This window comes from Arachis hypogaea, chromosome 3, assembly GCF_003086295.3.
Source record: "Arachis hypogaea cultivar Tifrunner chromosome 3, arahy.Tifrunner.gnm2.J5K5, whole genome shotgun sequence".
In the NCBI taxonomy this organism is placed as follows: domain Eukaryota; kingdom Viridiplantae; phylum Streptophyta; class Magnoliopsida; order Fabales; family Fabaceae; genus Arachis; species Arachis hypogaea.
In genome coordinates this window covers 135,060,130-135,074,686 of record NC_092038.1, presented here as the reverse complement: position 1 = coordinate 135,074,686, position 14,557 = coordinate 135,060,130, and the positions used below count along the sequence as shown (strand labels likewise).

The window sequence follows — 14,557 nt, the reverse complement described above, 5'->3', positions numbered from 1 at the left end:
GCAAAAAATAGAAACAAAAATCTTTGAAGAAGGAAACTAACCTTTAGAAGTCATGCTGAGTCAACTGGAGAAGAAGAATTCGAAAGAGCAAGAATCTTGAAAACGCAACAATTATTATTACAAGTCCATTAACTTAGTGGGTAACACAAATAATAACCACTCTGGGTTTCAAAAATCCAAACGGTGAGAAGGCACATTAAATGAAAACACATCTCACGAGATAAAAGTCTTTTAAATTTCCTCCTAGCGCCCCCGGTATTTTCTCCTTTCTTTCTTTCCATGGTCAATGATTAAACGTACCACATGAAAGTCCAAACTACAAAAGAAAACCCAACTCAACACGGAAGCAATCAAAAATAAAATTGCGCGCCAAAAACACATAAACCAGCCGACCGTACTAAAAGCTTGCCTGACTTTCAAAAGCAAAGCCAGACAAATTTGGGGGCTATGATGTGTACCCCAAAATGTGGTAAAAACCAAAACCGACCAAATAAGGCGGAGATATCAACGCAAACCTTGAAAACAGATTCAAAACAAGTCAAGCACTAACACCAGACCGTTATCAATAACGGCATGCACCCTTCAACCAAGAAAACCGGAACTAACGAGGCAAGTATGACACTCCACTCATCCATATAAACAAGCCAAAAAATCCTAGAAGAAGTCAGGTCACAAAACACACCTTCATTCTTTTATTCGTATTAATTTCTTAATACTCTCTTCTGACTTGAGCGTCGGAGTACTTTTTGCAGGTGCTCCCGCCGCTGTGTTTCGCCTTACCGAGGTTTGCCATCACTCTCCTTGAACGACGTATAGCTCTTCCCAAAGCCGAGCAATCGGAGAAGGAGCCATATACCTCGGTCGAGTTGGAACGGAACATTAATCATGTTAGAAAATTTTTTGTTTTCTTGGGAAGCCTTAAATAAAAATGTCATAAAAAAAAGTCTATAAAAATGTGTAATTTAATAATTAAATTTGTGACCATATTTGTTGGCAAGATAAAAGATAATGATAATATAATTTTTGGATTGAAAATTAAGTGTTAATTTTTTTTATGAAATTAAACACCATTTTTTAAAAATTAATTATCAATAGCAATAACCTTTATTTACTTGTAACGTAGAGAGTACGATACTCCCAATTATTTTGTTATTAAGATAAAAGTCTTCATATTTTTATTTTAATTTATTTTTATAACCTCTCTATTTCTACTTTTTTTTTTCTCGTATTCATGTTTCTTATTTTTATTTGTATTTTCATTCACTTATTCATGTTAATTGGGAGTACCATACTCTCTACTATACAAGTAAATAAAGATAATTGCTATTGACAATTAATTTTTAAGAAATGGTGTTTAATTTTCATAAAAAAATTAACACTTAATTTTCAATCCAAAAGTTATATTATCACCATCTTTTATCTTGCCAATACATGTGGTCACAACTTTAATTATTAAATTATATATTTTTATAGATTTTTTTTATGACATTTTTATTTAAGGCTTTCCAAAAAAACAAAAACTTTTCTAACATCATAAGCATAACTCATTTTTCTTTATTTTGGTCAATCCAATCTAGTCCTTTATTTTTGTGGTCTTACAATTCATTCTTAAATTATGTACTACACATAACATTTTAATAAGACTAAGATTTTTTAACTAGGAAGTCACTTACATAAAGATGTTTAAAATATCTTTTTTTAAAGAATTTTTATTTCAAACAATCAAATTATAACACATATAATTAATTAAATCATATTAATTTTGTTTAAGTTAGACCGAATAAATCGGTTCAATAAAAAATTAGATAAATTAAATTTTAAACCGGTTTGAGTTAATATTTTTTATATAAAGTCACTACAACTCTATCCAAAATACCCACATTCAAAATTGCTAATTCCAAGTGTACCCTTTGCCAAATCAAATTAGGGTTCAGTTATCTACTTATTGCATATGCTCATCTTCTCGGTTTAGGAAACCATCATCTTCTCAGCTGGAGCCGCTACTCCAACGCCCGCGCCAGGACCACCACCTCGTTGCTGTCGTGGTAGCCACCGTGAGTTGGGTGAATCACCGTTGCACGCTGAAGTTAGTAGCCACTCATCTTCTCCCATCGCAGAACACATGACCAGCACGTCGAGCACGACATCTGTAAGAACCGAATTTTTTACGGATAAAATTATTTAAATGTATAAATTAAATTTCGAAAGGTTAGGATGAGAATTTGGGGATTTAAATGTGATTTTTGGACTCAGTAGATTTTTCTGAGTCAGAAAATGTGTTTTCTGCGAAAAACCGTGAAAAATTGCGAACCGATAGTCGAACCGGTTAAACCAGTTTAAGTCTGCTCAGTGCTGCACGAGAAGCAGTGAAAATAGCCGAAAACCTTAGAAAAATATTAGAGATGGAAAATTGGGCGTTAGTGTTAAAGGTTTGGCCCGAAGTTGGGCCAAACGGGCTAAAAATGCTAACAGATTGGACCGGGCCTAAGTTGGGCCCAAGTCCAGAAGAAGAGTTGAGGACCAACTTCGACCTAATTTTAGAGTTAAGAAAGCAAGCTCAGTTCAGAATGGCTACTTACCAACAGAGGATAGCGAGGTACTACAAGGCCGGAGTGCCCAGGAAGGCATTTTTCACATCTAATTGGAACAGAGGCCAATCTCGATTCGCAGCGGTTCATTAATGAACCCAAACACTCATAACACACTCAAACACATACACACTCAGCTGAAGAGAAGGGGAAGAAGAGAAACCCTTGAGCACTATTCACTTCAATCTTTCCAAGCTAATATCTTGAGCTACAGTGCTCCGATTTGCGTGCCGTCAGCGGTTACGCATTCCTTGTGAAGAGCCCTACAAAACCCATGTAAGAAACTGGTAAGAAAAGTTCGAAATCTTTCCAGTTTCTCTCCTCTGAATGTCGGGTTTTTAGGGCTTTGGGTTAGATGAGTTTTTGTGATTTTTTATGTTTAGGTTTGCTCTAATCCTTGCTTAGTATTGGATTTTTGCTATCAAATCTGTTGAAAAAGGTAAGAGCAACTAAACCCTTGTGATATTAAGTTTAAATGGAACCCTAGGTTGATTTTCTGGTGATTTATATGTATAGAGCTTGATTATTGTGAGATTGGAGTTTGTTGGTGCTTGTTGGAGTTACATTGGTGGTTAGATTTTGGTGGAAAGCTCATTTGGTTCATAAAGAGAATCGGCTAAGGTATGGTTTCGGTTTCCTCTATGTAGTATATAATATTCATGGACACTTAGACTAGTGACCCATAGGATAGGATTGGATTTGAATGGTTAATGAGTTGTTGGATGTTATTGTTTTGATGATGTATGATGGAATGATGATTTTGAGTTAGATATTGATAACTGATAGTGTTATGATGAGTATAAATGACTTGTGGAGTTGAGGAGTGAATTGTGTTGATAAATGTGAAATCGATGTGGATTGATTGGAAATGTAGTTGGAAAATTGTTAATGAGGTTTGAAACATGTAATATATTGATGTTGATATTGAGGATGAGGTAAGGTGGAGAAATATGTGGTAGGATTGGTGAAATGGGTCATGGGATGTTGATTTTAATGAGAATTGGAGTTTGGAATGGTTTGGTTTGGTTTGGTTTTGGTTATGTTTTTCAAAGAATTGAGGAAATTGTGTTTTTGGGTAAAAGTTGGTTTTTGATAAACTTTGCCTGATCATAACTTTTGCCTCGGTTTTTAAAATTTGATGAAACTTATCTATAATTAAAGATCTTTGAAAACCCTTTAAATTGATATAAATTTTGTAAAATTTGGAATTTTGTAGAGGAAGTTATGATTATTCAAAGTTGGTGTTAAAAATCTGAAATTCTGCAAAGTTGCAGAATTTCAGGATTTTCTGATATGTGCGGACGCACAGCCTTGTGCGCACGCACAACCCTGCAAAAATTCTATTCTGTGCGGATGCACAGACCTGTGCGTACGCACAGGCAGGGAAAATGGCTCTGGTAGCAGCGCTAGCACGGGTTGTGCACGCGCACATCAATGAAGAATTACGACCTGTGCGGACGCACAGCCTTGTGCGCACGCACAAGTCGGGAAGGGACGTCTGTTAGGGGCGCTCGCACAGCTTGTGCGAGTGAACAGACTCTATAAATTTTAGTACCTGTGCGTATGCACACCCCTGTGCGTACGCACACTTTCAAAATCTTCCTGTGTGCGCACACACACCCCTGTGCGGACGCACACGACCTGTTTCGTAATTTAAAATTTATTTTCAACTATTTCACCTTCCCAACAAGGTTGTAAGCTTCTATAACACCATTTTAAGGCTTGTGGCCTTAATTTCGAGTATGGGCATATGGGAGATAATCTAAGGGTTTTAGTTGATGATTATTATGAAATATTAGAAGACGGAGGTTTAGGTTTCGGGTGTAATGAGGATGATTTGATGGCTTGTGAAGGTAGGTTGGTATGTGAATTTAGAAACTGATGGACTAATGAGTCCAGAGTGGAATGGCTTCTGATGAACTTTAGAGATATGAATGTTGAGAGTGTGTCAGGCACTATATCCTTGGAATGTTGAGAATTGATAATTGAAAGTGGATTGAGATGAGAAATGGTGATGACTGATAATGATTTGAGGTGGATGGGCTTGTTGGACGTGAAAAGTGTGCCAGGCACTACATCCTCGGAGCGATAGTGCTTGAAAGAGAGTGGGTCAGACACTATATCCTTGGAATGATTTGTGATGAGTTATGTGTAATTGTTGTTTTCTTTTTTTGCCGCAAGAGTGGGCCAGGCACTATATCCTCGGAATGGTAGTGTGCCAGGCACTATATCCTCGGAACAAGAGCAGGCCAGGCGCTATATCCTCGGAAGTGGCAGAAAGGCGACATTCGAAAGGGTGTGTCAGTTTGGCATTTATAGACCGACAAGTGATATCACGAGCCAATAGGACAAGCATTCATCATATGCATTTTCTATCTGTTTGTATGCTTTGACTACTTGAAATGGTTTGCCTATTTGTATAATATGCTTATTTGCTATTTGAATTATTTGCTTTATATGCTTCTATCTGTGCTTTACTTGTATTGTATATACTTGTGTTTTCTACTGGGATTGAGGAGGTTCGGAAGGCGGTGGCGATGGGATCGCATGGAGGATAGGTTGGCGAAGGCTGTGGGACAGCAGTGTTTGGTTAGAATAGCAATCCTTTAAGATAGAGTGCCCTGTTTAGTTATGTTAAGGTTTTATATATATTTTATGTCTTATGGTTTTAGAATGCTTTAAGTTGGATCTTGTGATGGATATGAAATCTAGGATTTCCTTTGGCGTCTCGGGGTCTTATATCCTACATCACTGGGTACTGTTACCATACTGAGAACCTCCGGTTCTCATACCATATTTTTGTTGTATTTTTCAGATGCAGGTTGCAACCCACGTCGGTGAGTTGCTTTGGAAGGTGACAGCAGCGGAGGATCCCATTATTTCTGAGTTCTTTTTTATTTATTTTGTTTATATATATCTTTCACTTTTGTATTTTGTTTTACCCAGAGGCACGTTTTGAGAGAATACAACTTGTATAAGCCCTTTTAAACATTAGTTTCCTTTTTGTCTGTATATTTGGCTAGCCGGCTTAAACTTCGCGAGTCGTGGCTAGTTCCTTATGATATTACACTATTATACTATTATCTATGTTCCTATCACATCTGTTTCTTGTGCCCTACGTTAGACGCTTCGTTTGTATGCTTTGCACTTTTAAACTCCTGTTTTTGAGCTATATCCTTCATCGAACTTCTAGATTATACTATTCTATCTATATATATTATATGTATGAGCTTAGAACTGTCGTAGTCTCTGATTAACTTTTGCTTTACGATGCGAGGTAAGGCTTAGGCTAATTAGGGTGTTACAACATCAGCGTCGCCGTTGTAGCGTTTGTAAGCTGGGTGAGTCGCCGTTTAGCCAACACAGGACCAATCTTCTTTTCCCAACACAGGACCAATCTTCTTTTCCACTATGTTTCCATCTTCTCTTCTTTTGCCAATGTAGGACCATCTAAAGATAGGTCCTCTAGCCGCTGCCTGGACAACCACCTCCTCATCATCGTTAGCTTGCCACCGTGACATTGCTTGCCACCGTGACCTTGGTTAGTGGCTCTGATCTTAATTCATGTCATGATTGCATAATGTATAACTGATTTGTTCATTTAATATTCCATTTTTCATAGATAAGTAGTGTTAAATTTTAATCTATGAATTGAAGTCCTGAGATTTTTTTATAATTTTTTTACTTTCATAACTTATTGAGATGATGGTTATACTGCAATTTGTGGTATTGAAATCATCCCTGATTGTATTTATCTACCTGTAGAAATCTGCGAATTGAATTACTTTTGCATTGTTTGTGTATTCTATGAATTGAATCAGCGAGACCATCCCTGCTTGCACTACATTTTGTAGAATTCCAAAAATACTACGTTTTGTAGTCACGTAGATTTGAGGACTGGAAATTTGTTCTTATTAGGCTAGAAAATTGTTCATTTAGGTGTATATACTACTAAGCATTAATGAAGTGGCCTTCTCTGTGATTCTGTTTTGGGTTAGCTTTTTTTGGTTTATGATTGGTTTATGGAAAAAGTTTTTTTTTTTAATTTAAAGAAAAAGAAAAAAGAAGTAGTACGAGTATTTTTTTATTATCAAAATTTTTCAACTTTTGTATACTAGATTAAAGAGACAATAGTTTAATTAATACTACATTTCTTGCAAGGTTTATTGAAAGGATTCAATAATATTTTGAAAGGAAGAGATAGCAGAAAGTGAAATCTACCAATAATATTGGATCACACTATTGGACTATTATCTAAAGTAATAGTATTATACAACAATTATTATTTGCTTAATGTTTGACTAATGTTATCTCCATCTGTTGTATTAAACTTTTTTGCAGTTTTTTGAAAAAAAAAACTGAAGGACAAGATGACTGAGTTTTAGATTGGTTTGTCTAAACTTAACTCTTTTATTTTAGAATTGTGTTTAGTTCGTTGGTATATAATGTGTCTTAACTCACGCAAATTTAATATATGTATATAAGAAAATGTTATGTCATAATTGTTTGTGAGATTTTGTTTCATTAAATATGTTGGATGTTAGAAGTTGCCGTTACCAATAAGCAATGTTTGAAATTTTATATTTTGAATTGTAAGTATGAAGTTGACTTACATACAAGAATAAGATTAGATAGAAGCTAATATCATTTTGTTTGAAAATTTAGGACTAAAAGCCTAAAATAGATTTGACTCAAATAGACACCATCAATTCCTAATTTGATGAGCACCATTGCACCAACAAGACAAACATACTGCTGAATTGTTTTAATCACATTGTGCACAAGATTTGGATTTTTATGAGTTCCATTATGTCCAAAGTAAAAAATTATAAAGCCCAACTCTTTGCATTAGACTGATCTGTCTTTGCTCGTATTTGTGACTTGAGTATACCTTTGTCTTTGTGCCTCTAACTTTGGAGATTAGAACTACTTCACAGGAAGTTCCATCATTCAGATCACTATGGTAGTTCTATTTACTCAAAGAGCCTAATTGATCATGGGTTGGCTACTTATTTGACTTGGTTTGATAGAATGGCAAATGAGAATATTCTCTTTGGTGACATGCCACACACAGATGTGTATTTGTTCAATCTTTTGTTGTATTTACGTGTTAATCTTATTGGTTATTATGTAGAAGTTTAAAATTGAATTGATATTGTACGTTTTTTTTTGTTTATCTATATAAATAATGAATTTTTTATTTATTATTTTATCTTTTTTTTTAAATATTGTGTTAATCTTATTTGTTATTATGTAGAAGTTTAAAATTGAATTGATATTATACGTTTTTTTTTTGTTTATCTATATAAATAATGAATTTTTTATTTATTATTTTATCTTTCTTTTTAAATATTATAATCATGTACGAAATCGAGAGGCTTCAACTTGTAGTGGCACTCTGCTCTGCTTGGATTCTTTCTAAGTGACATTGTGGAGTGTAGCGACTTGTAGTGGCACTCGGCTTTGCTTGGATTCTTTCTGACATTGTGGAGTGTAGCGACGCATGTTACAATTACTGTTTAATGCACAATATAAACTAGCAAATTGAGCTTATACAAGAGCCATGCCCATGCATATCCGATTTGGGTTTAATTATTATTAGTCCATTAATTAAACAACGTTAATTTGTTCGTGAGAGATAAAAACTTGCTTGTACGACTAAAAATGATTTATACATTATTTCTTATGTCCTTTTGAACTCTTACAAGGTCGAGCAATTTTTGATATCAATGGCCCCTCCTTCCCCAAGAATTAATCATCAAATAGGGAGGGTGAACCAAAATGAACGGTTGAATTAATATCAAGTAGAGTGGTTAAAAAATACGGCCAAAACAGAATGCTCCCATGGCATTTAAGATGTAATTGTAAATATGGCCTTTATGCTCTTTTCTGCTCTACATTTCAAGGGCTACAAAAGGTTCTTCAAAGGCTTGGCAGCTTTGACAGCTTGATTATTCATACCAATAATGCATCCTGATTTCTTCATCTATTAGACTTCTGATCTTCAACCCGCTTGTATATCTCATTAGCTCGATCCTTTAAATAAAAAACCAAATGCAACATAAGAGGATTAGAATATTTATTAACTTAACACAGAGCTTGAAACCTGAGGTTCGTGACAAACAAAAGATAAACAATTAAATACGACTATTATGGTAAAAATGAAACATGAAATAACACACTACTCACAGAATGTGTTTTTCAACGTTAAATATGAATTATACATGCAAAGAAAGGCATAATATAGAGATCTAGTAATCCAGAGTTCAGAAAAGCATAATCATCCAAGAAACCAGGTGTTTTAGATGGAGAATTTCTGAAACTATGGTTCAGCCTTTGGGTTTCAGCATTGTGAAGTTGCTTCCTAATAAATAATGCTACTTTTTCAGACCAAAAATGCTTTTTGGTATGTTTCTAATTGCTTACACAAACTACATTAGCTAATTCTACTTTTACTTCTATATCCATCATCCATTAAAACTCCAACTATGAAACCTCTAAATTCACACATTACTTAAAAATCCATTGGATGATTAAAATTACCAACAGAATGCACAGATGATATTTATATGTTGTTGTTATCTGAGAAGTAGATGAATCAGAATCTTTATCCCTAACTCCCAAAATAAAACGACAAGTTCCAATTGAAAGATCTCTAGAAATAACCACACCAAGACCATCAAACCTTAAAGCAGAAATCGATAAATTAAAACCAAATTATGTAGAGGAAATGCAACATACCAAGAGGAATTGTAGTCAAGCTTCAATCACTAACAAATTCAACTCAGTGATGATTTTCAACAACAAAAAGATTTAGCTAAATAATTATTTGAGTAAAATAGCAACAAATTCAAAGTTCAGTAACGATAATCAGGAACCAATTCATCTCAGTGATGATTCTCAGCAACAAAAAATCTAGCTCAGTGATATTTTCAACAACAAATTATGGATGGTTCAGTGATAATCAGTAACAAATTCACGTCCGTGATTATTTTTAGCAACAAAAAAAGTAGTTCAGTGATATTTTCAGCAGCAAAATCAAACACAGCAACAAAGCAGAAAAGGAAAGAACAGGGGAATTTGTTGGGACTCACCAAATCAGGACCAGCTTCTGGTTGCGCGAAGAAAGCTGACGGTGAGAGTTGCTGACAGCGAGGAGGAAGCCACGGGACCTGCTGCTTCTGCCGCCGGCAACGACGAGAGCAACGAAGGCGCGGGACTGATTGCAAGACGGTGACAAGACAGGGAGAGACGATTATGACCAGTCCTAGGATCTGCTGCTTCTGCCGTCGGCGACGACGACGGCAGGGAAGGCGAGCGAGCAAGACTGAGTGGGAGACCAGAGACTGTGAGAGAGACCGAAGCCGAGAGAGCGACGACGAGCTTGAGTGCCAGTCCGGACACAGTGAGGGAGACCGGAGATGAGAGAAGGAGAGAGCTTCGGTGCGGGAGCAATGAGCCACAGCGAGAGAGATGAGAGAGCTCGAGAGCTTCAGTGAAGAGTGACGTTGAGTAAGGAGAAGGTAGAGTTTAGGGAGTTAAGCCCTACTTTAGTCCCTGAGATTGGCGAGTTGCATTGAATTAGTCCTCGATATCTCAATTGCACTAAATTAGTCCCCCAGATTCGAAAAAATGCACCACATTAGTCCTTCTTCCAATTTCCGTCACTGGAGTACTGACGCCGTCAGTGACGTGGCCAGTTCTTGCCATGCTGGACAGAATGAGACGAGGTCGTTTCTAATTTGGCGCTAAACACCCCTTTGAACGACGTCATTTGTATGTGATGAGAAATAAAACATTAGGCACCATTTTTTTGTTTCTACTTTTTGTCTTCTACTTCTCCATTAGTGCAGAGAAAAAAAGGTTTCTCTTCCATGAGTGACCCAAAGTAGCAACAGGTGGCTGCAATAGGATTTCTCGAGACCATTGGAATATGACGTTCGCTGTGCAGTTGTCGGAAGAGTATGTTTGCCACTACAGGGATCTTCTGTGTCGTCACTGAGGTTAGTGAGGATGAATTTTTTTTTCAAATTTAATGGAATGCTGTGATGTGTGTTGATCATGGTTAAGTGTTTTGTATATTGTTAGTTCACAAGTTTTAAAGCTGATTTTGTGTTAGGGTTTTATTTTGATGTTTTGTGGGACTGTGTTTAAGGGTTTCTTTTTATGCTCTGTTCCAATGGTGGAAGAATCAGCACCCATCGAAGACAATAAGCCCACTGCCCTGGCTGTAACACTTCACCACCCAACATCACAGAACCAACAAATCATGATGAAGCTGTCTACGACAAAGAGAGACCAGGAATTACAGTAAGATATCACTTCAATTCATCTCTACTATAGGAAAAAAAGAAGGTTAATTGTGGTTGTAGTGTGATGGTTTCGATTTCAAATTGTTGAGATTTTCAGTGGCCAAAGCAATTGAATGCCCCACTTGAGGTTGTTGATCCTTAGATTGCTGATATAATTGAGCTCGAAAAAGCTAGGCAATGGAAGGTAATTTATTTACATACATGTTATTGGTCATGAGACTCTTCATTTATGCAGCTACAATTGTTGCGTGCAATGTGATTGCGGAGACCATGGAACAACAAACTTATTTCTATTTTAATCGTGGTTCTGTTCAAAATTACCGCACCTAGGGAGAACATTACATAAGGATTGGAACTCATTTTTTTCTTTTTTTCAGTAGCTTGTACTTATTAGAATGACTTATCTAAATATCACTTTTTTGGGGGTGAAGGGGCTTGAATTGATACCGTCAGAGAATTTCACTTCAGTCTCTGTAATGCAAGCTGTTGGCTCAGTCATGACTAACAAGTACAACGAAGGATATCCTGGTGCAAGATATTATGGTGGAAATGAATATGTCACTCACTTTTCTTCTTTGTGTTTGTTCACCTCTCGATAATTCAACAAACACAATAATATACAGTGGCTAGCATTTTGGATTTTATTATTGGACTCCTGCTTCTAGTCCAATTAAAAAATTGTTGCCTTTCTTTCGTAAGGTACATTGATATGGCAGAAAGACTATGTCAGAAGCGTGCCCTCGAGGCATTTAGGTTGGATCCAGCTAAATGGGGAGGTAACTGCACAATAACTATATTGGTATACCCTTTTATTTGGCTTTGTTGATTGCACATTATTTCATCTTGTTGGTCATTGGCATGGTGTTCTAATTGTTCTAAGCTTGCAGGTGGACATGATCTATTCTTTGTGATTATTTTTTTTTCCTCTTTCTTCTACCACTTGAGGCACACGAGTTTTTCTTCAGAATTCAGAAGTAGCATTTAGGTTGAATTCTCTTGTAGACTTTTTGCTGGTTAAATTTCAAAATAAATGCTCATAAGCTTTTTTGATATTCAGTAGATTATTTTAAAATATTTAGGTGTCAATTTTTCTCATATGTTATTACCCATAAACTGCAGTGAATGTTCAGCCTCTATCTGGGTCTCCTTCAAATTTTCAAGTTTATACTGCATTGCTAAAACCTCATGACAGAATCATGGCACTTGATCTTCCTCATGGTGGACATCTTTCTCATGAATACCAGGTATTTTCAATTTTCATCATCCACCATTTCCTGTGATAATGAAATCTATCAAGTTCATGGGTTATTGGTAATTTCTTTTGGTAATTTCTTCAAGGATTAGATAGAAATCACTTTGTAGTTATTCATAAAAATTTAATGCTTTTATTACATATCTATTTATGTATAATTCTTATTAGTTGAGACTTTGTTAGGGTTAGCCTCTGTTGTGGACCACCGGAGAATAGGGCGGCAGCCACACCCACACTACTTTGGAACACTCGATGCTCTACTGGTTCTTCTGGAGATTCTTCTGTTTGACCGCAGGAAACTCTGGCTCCTACTTGCACTCATGATCCTAAATCCAAAAAGCTGCACAGTGAGGAAGAAGACGAAGAACCAGGAAAAGTGGGTAGAAGAAGAAGAGGAAGAAGTTAGAGCAGAAATCTTAGTTATAAAAGGGGACAAGGAATAAATTGGAGCTAATCAAATTTATTGCTATGTCATCTAACCGTTGCTGGGTCCAGCATAGCAAGAACTGGCCACGTCACTGACGGCATCAGTGCTCCGGTGACGGAAATTGGAAGAAGGACTAACATGGTGCATTTTTTCGAATCTGGGAGACTAATTTAGTGCAATTGGAATCTCAATGACGAATTCAGTGCAACTCGCCAATCTCAAAGACCAAAGTGGGGGCTTAACTCAGAGTTTAGGATTACTGAACGATGTCATATCAGTAATTTTTAAAAAACAAATTAAGCATGACCTGGTTCGGTTTATGTAAACCGAACAGAGTCAAACCGGGTTTTAAAACCGGATTTAAAAAATAATTTATTAACTGATTTTTTAGATACCAATTAAAATATGACATGTCAACAACTTTAAAAAAAGATGTTTGGAGCATCTTTATAGGAGTATTCCCCAGCTAGCTAAACCCAAACATATTAGTCTTCTAACTCCGAGTTACTCTTTTTTGAAATAACCTGGCACAGGATTCGCTGGTCCAGGAACCTTTGGACCACTTAGTGGTCCAAGTAGAAAACATGTTTTTGGAATTTTTTTATCAATTATTACGTAGTTCTTGAACTAATTTTAATTACAAATTAACCCCATATATTTTATTTAATTATAAAAATAATTTTTTATTTTATAAATTATTATTTTATCAATTATCTATTATATTTATTAACAATCAAATACAAAAATAATAACCAATTATATCCTCCATTCATCCTAATAATTCTAATTGATTAAAAAATTAACTTTGATCTCGTTACGTTCGTCCATGGCTTCCAAATCGTGTTTCCTTGAAATTCAATCGATTGGTTTACACTATATCACAAAACAATCGATTGAAAGTTGTAAGGTAGAATGGTAAAAAGCTTAAATCAATCGATTGTTTATACTTTTCAATCGAATGAATGCCTCAAAACAATCGATTGTTGTTGTTACTCAATCGATTGAATTCACGAAAACAATATGGATTTGCCAAATACAATCGATTGGAAAGTGATGACATTGAAGTTTTATCCAAATTCAATCGATTGGTAATGTAATCCGATCGATTGGAAGGTGATGAAGTTGAATGTTTTGCCAATTTCAATTGATTGGTAATGGTACCCATCTACTCAATCAATTGTTTTTTATTATACCAATAAGCTATTGAACCAACTTGGTTAAACTTGGTTACCAAAATAATTTGGTCATGTAGTATCACGGATTTAATTAATACTAGTAGAAATACATTTCCTTCGTCCAAACTAGACCAAACTATAGGATCAATGATTTAAGTTAAGTGATAAAAATTGTTCTTATGTTAATACATTGATATTGGTGCAAAAAGATAATAAGATCCTGATCATGGTGATTGAAAAAAAATTGGATTAATGAGGATTTGTACAACCTATTTGTGATTTATGAAAGTAGAATAGAATAAATTGTGCAAAATCCTACAGAATTCTGAAAAATGAGAACATTACCAATTGATTGAGTAGATGGATATTCCATTACCAATCGATTGAAATTGGCAAAACATTCAACTTCATCACCTTCCAATCGATTGGATTACATTACCAATCGATTGAATTTGGCTAAAACTTCAATGTCATCACTTTCCAATCGATTGTATTTGGCAAATCCATGTTGTTTTCGTGAATTCAATCAATTGAGTAACAACAACAATCGATTGTTTTGAGGCATTCATTCAATTGGAAAGTATAAATAATCAATTGGTTTAAACTTTTTACCATTCTACCTTACAACTTTCAATCCATTGTTTTGTGATATAGTGTAAACCAATCGATTGAATTTCAAGGAAACACGATTTGGAAGCCATGAACGAATAACGAGATCAAAGTTAATTTTTTAATCAATTGGAATTATTAGGATGAATGGAGGATATAATTGGTTATTATTTTTGTATTTGATTGTTAATAAA

General features: G+C 35.4%; 1 pseudogene; it reads left to right on the top strand.

Moving 5' to 3' along the window:
• The first annotated feature begins 9,845 nt into the window (after positions 1-9,845).
• LOC114925008 (serine hydroxymethyltransferase, mitochondrial-like) lies at positions 9,846-12,180 on the top strand (annotated as a pseudogene).
• Positions 12,181-14,557: the final 2,377 nt, after the last annotated feature.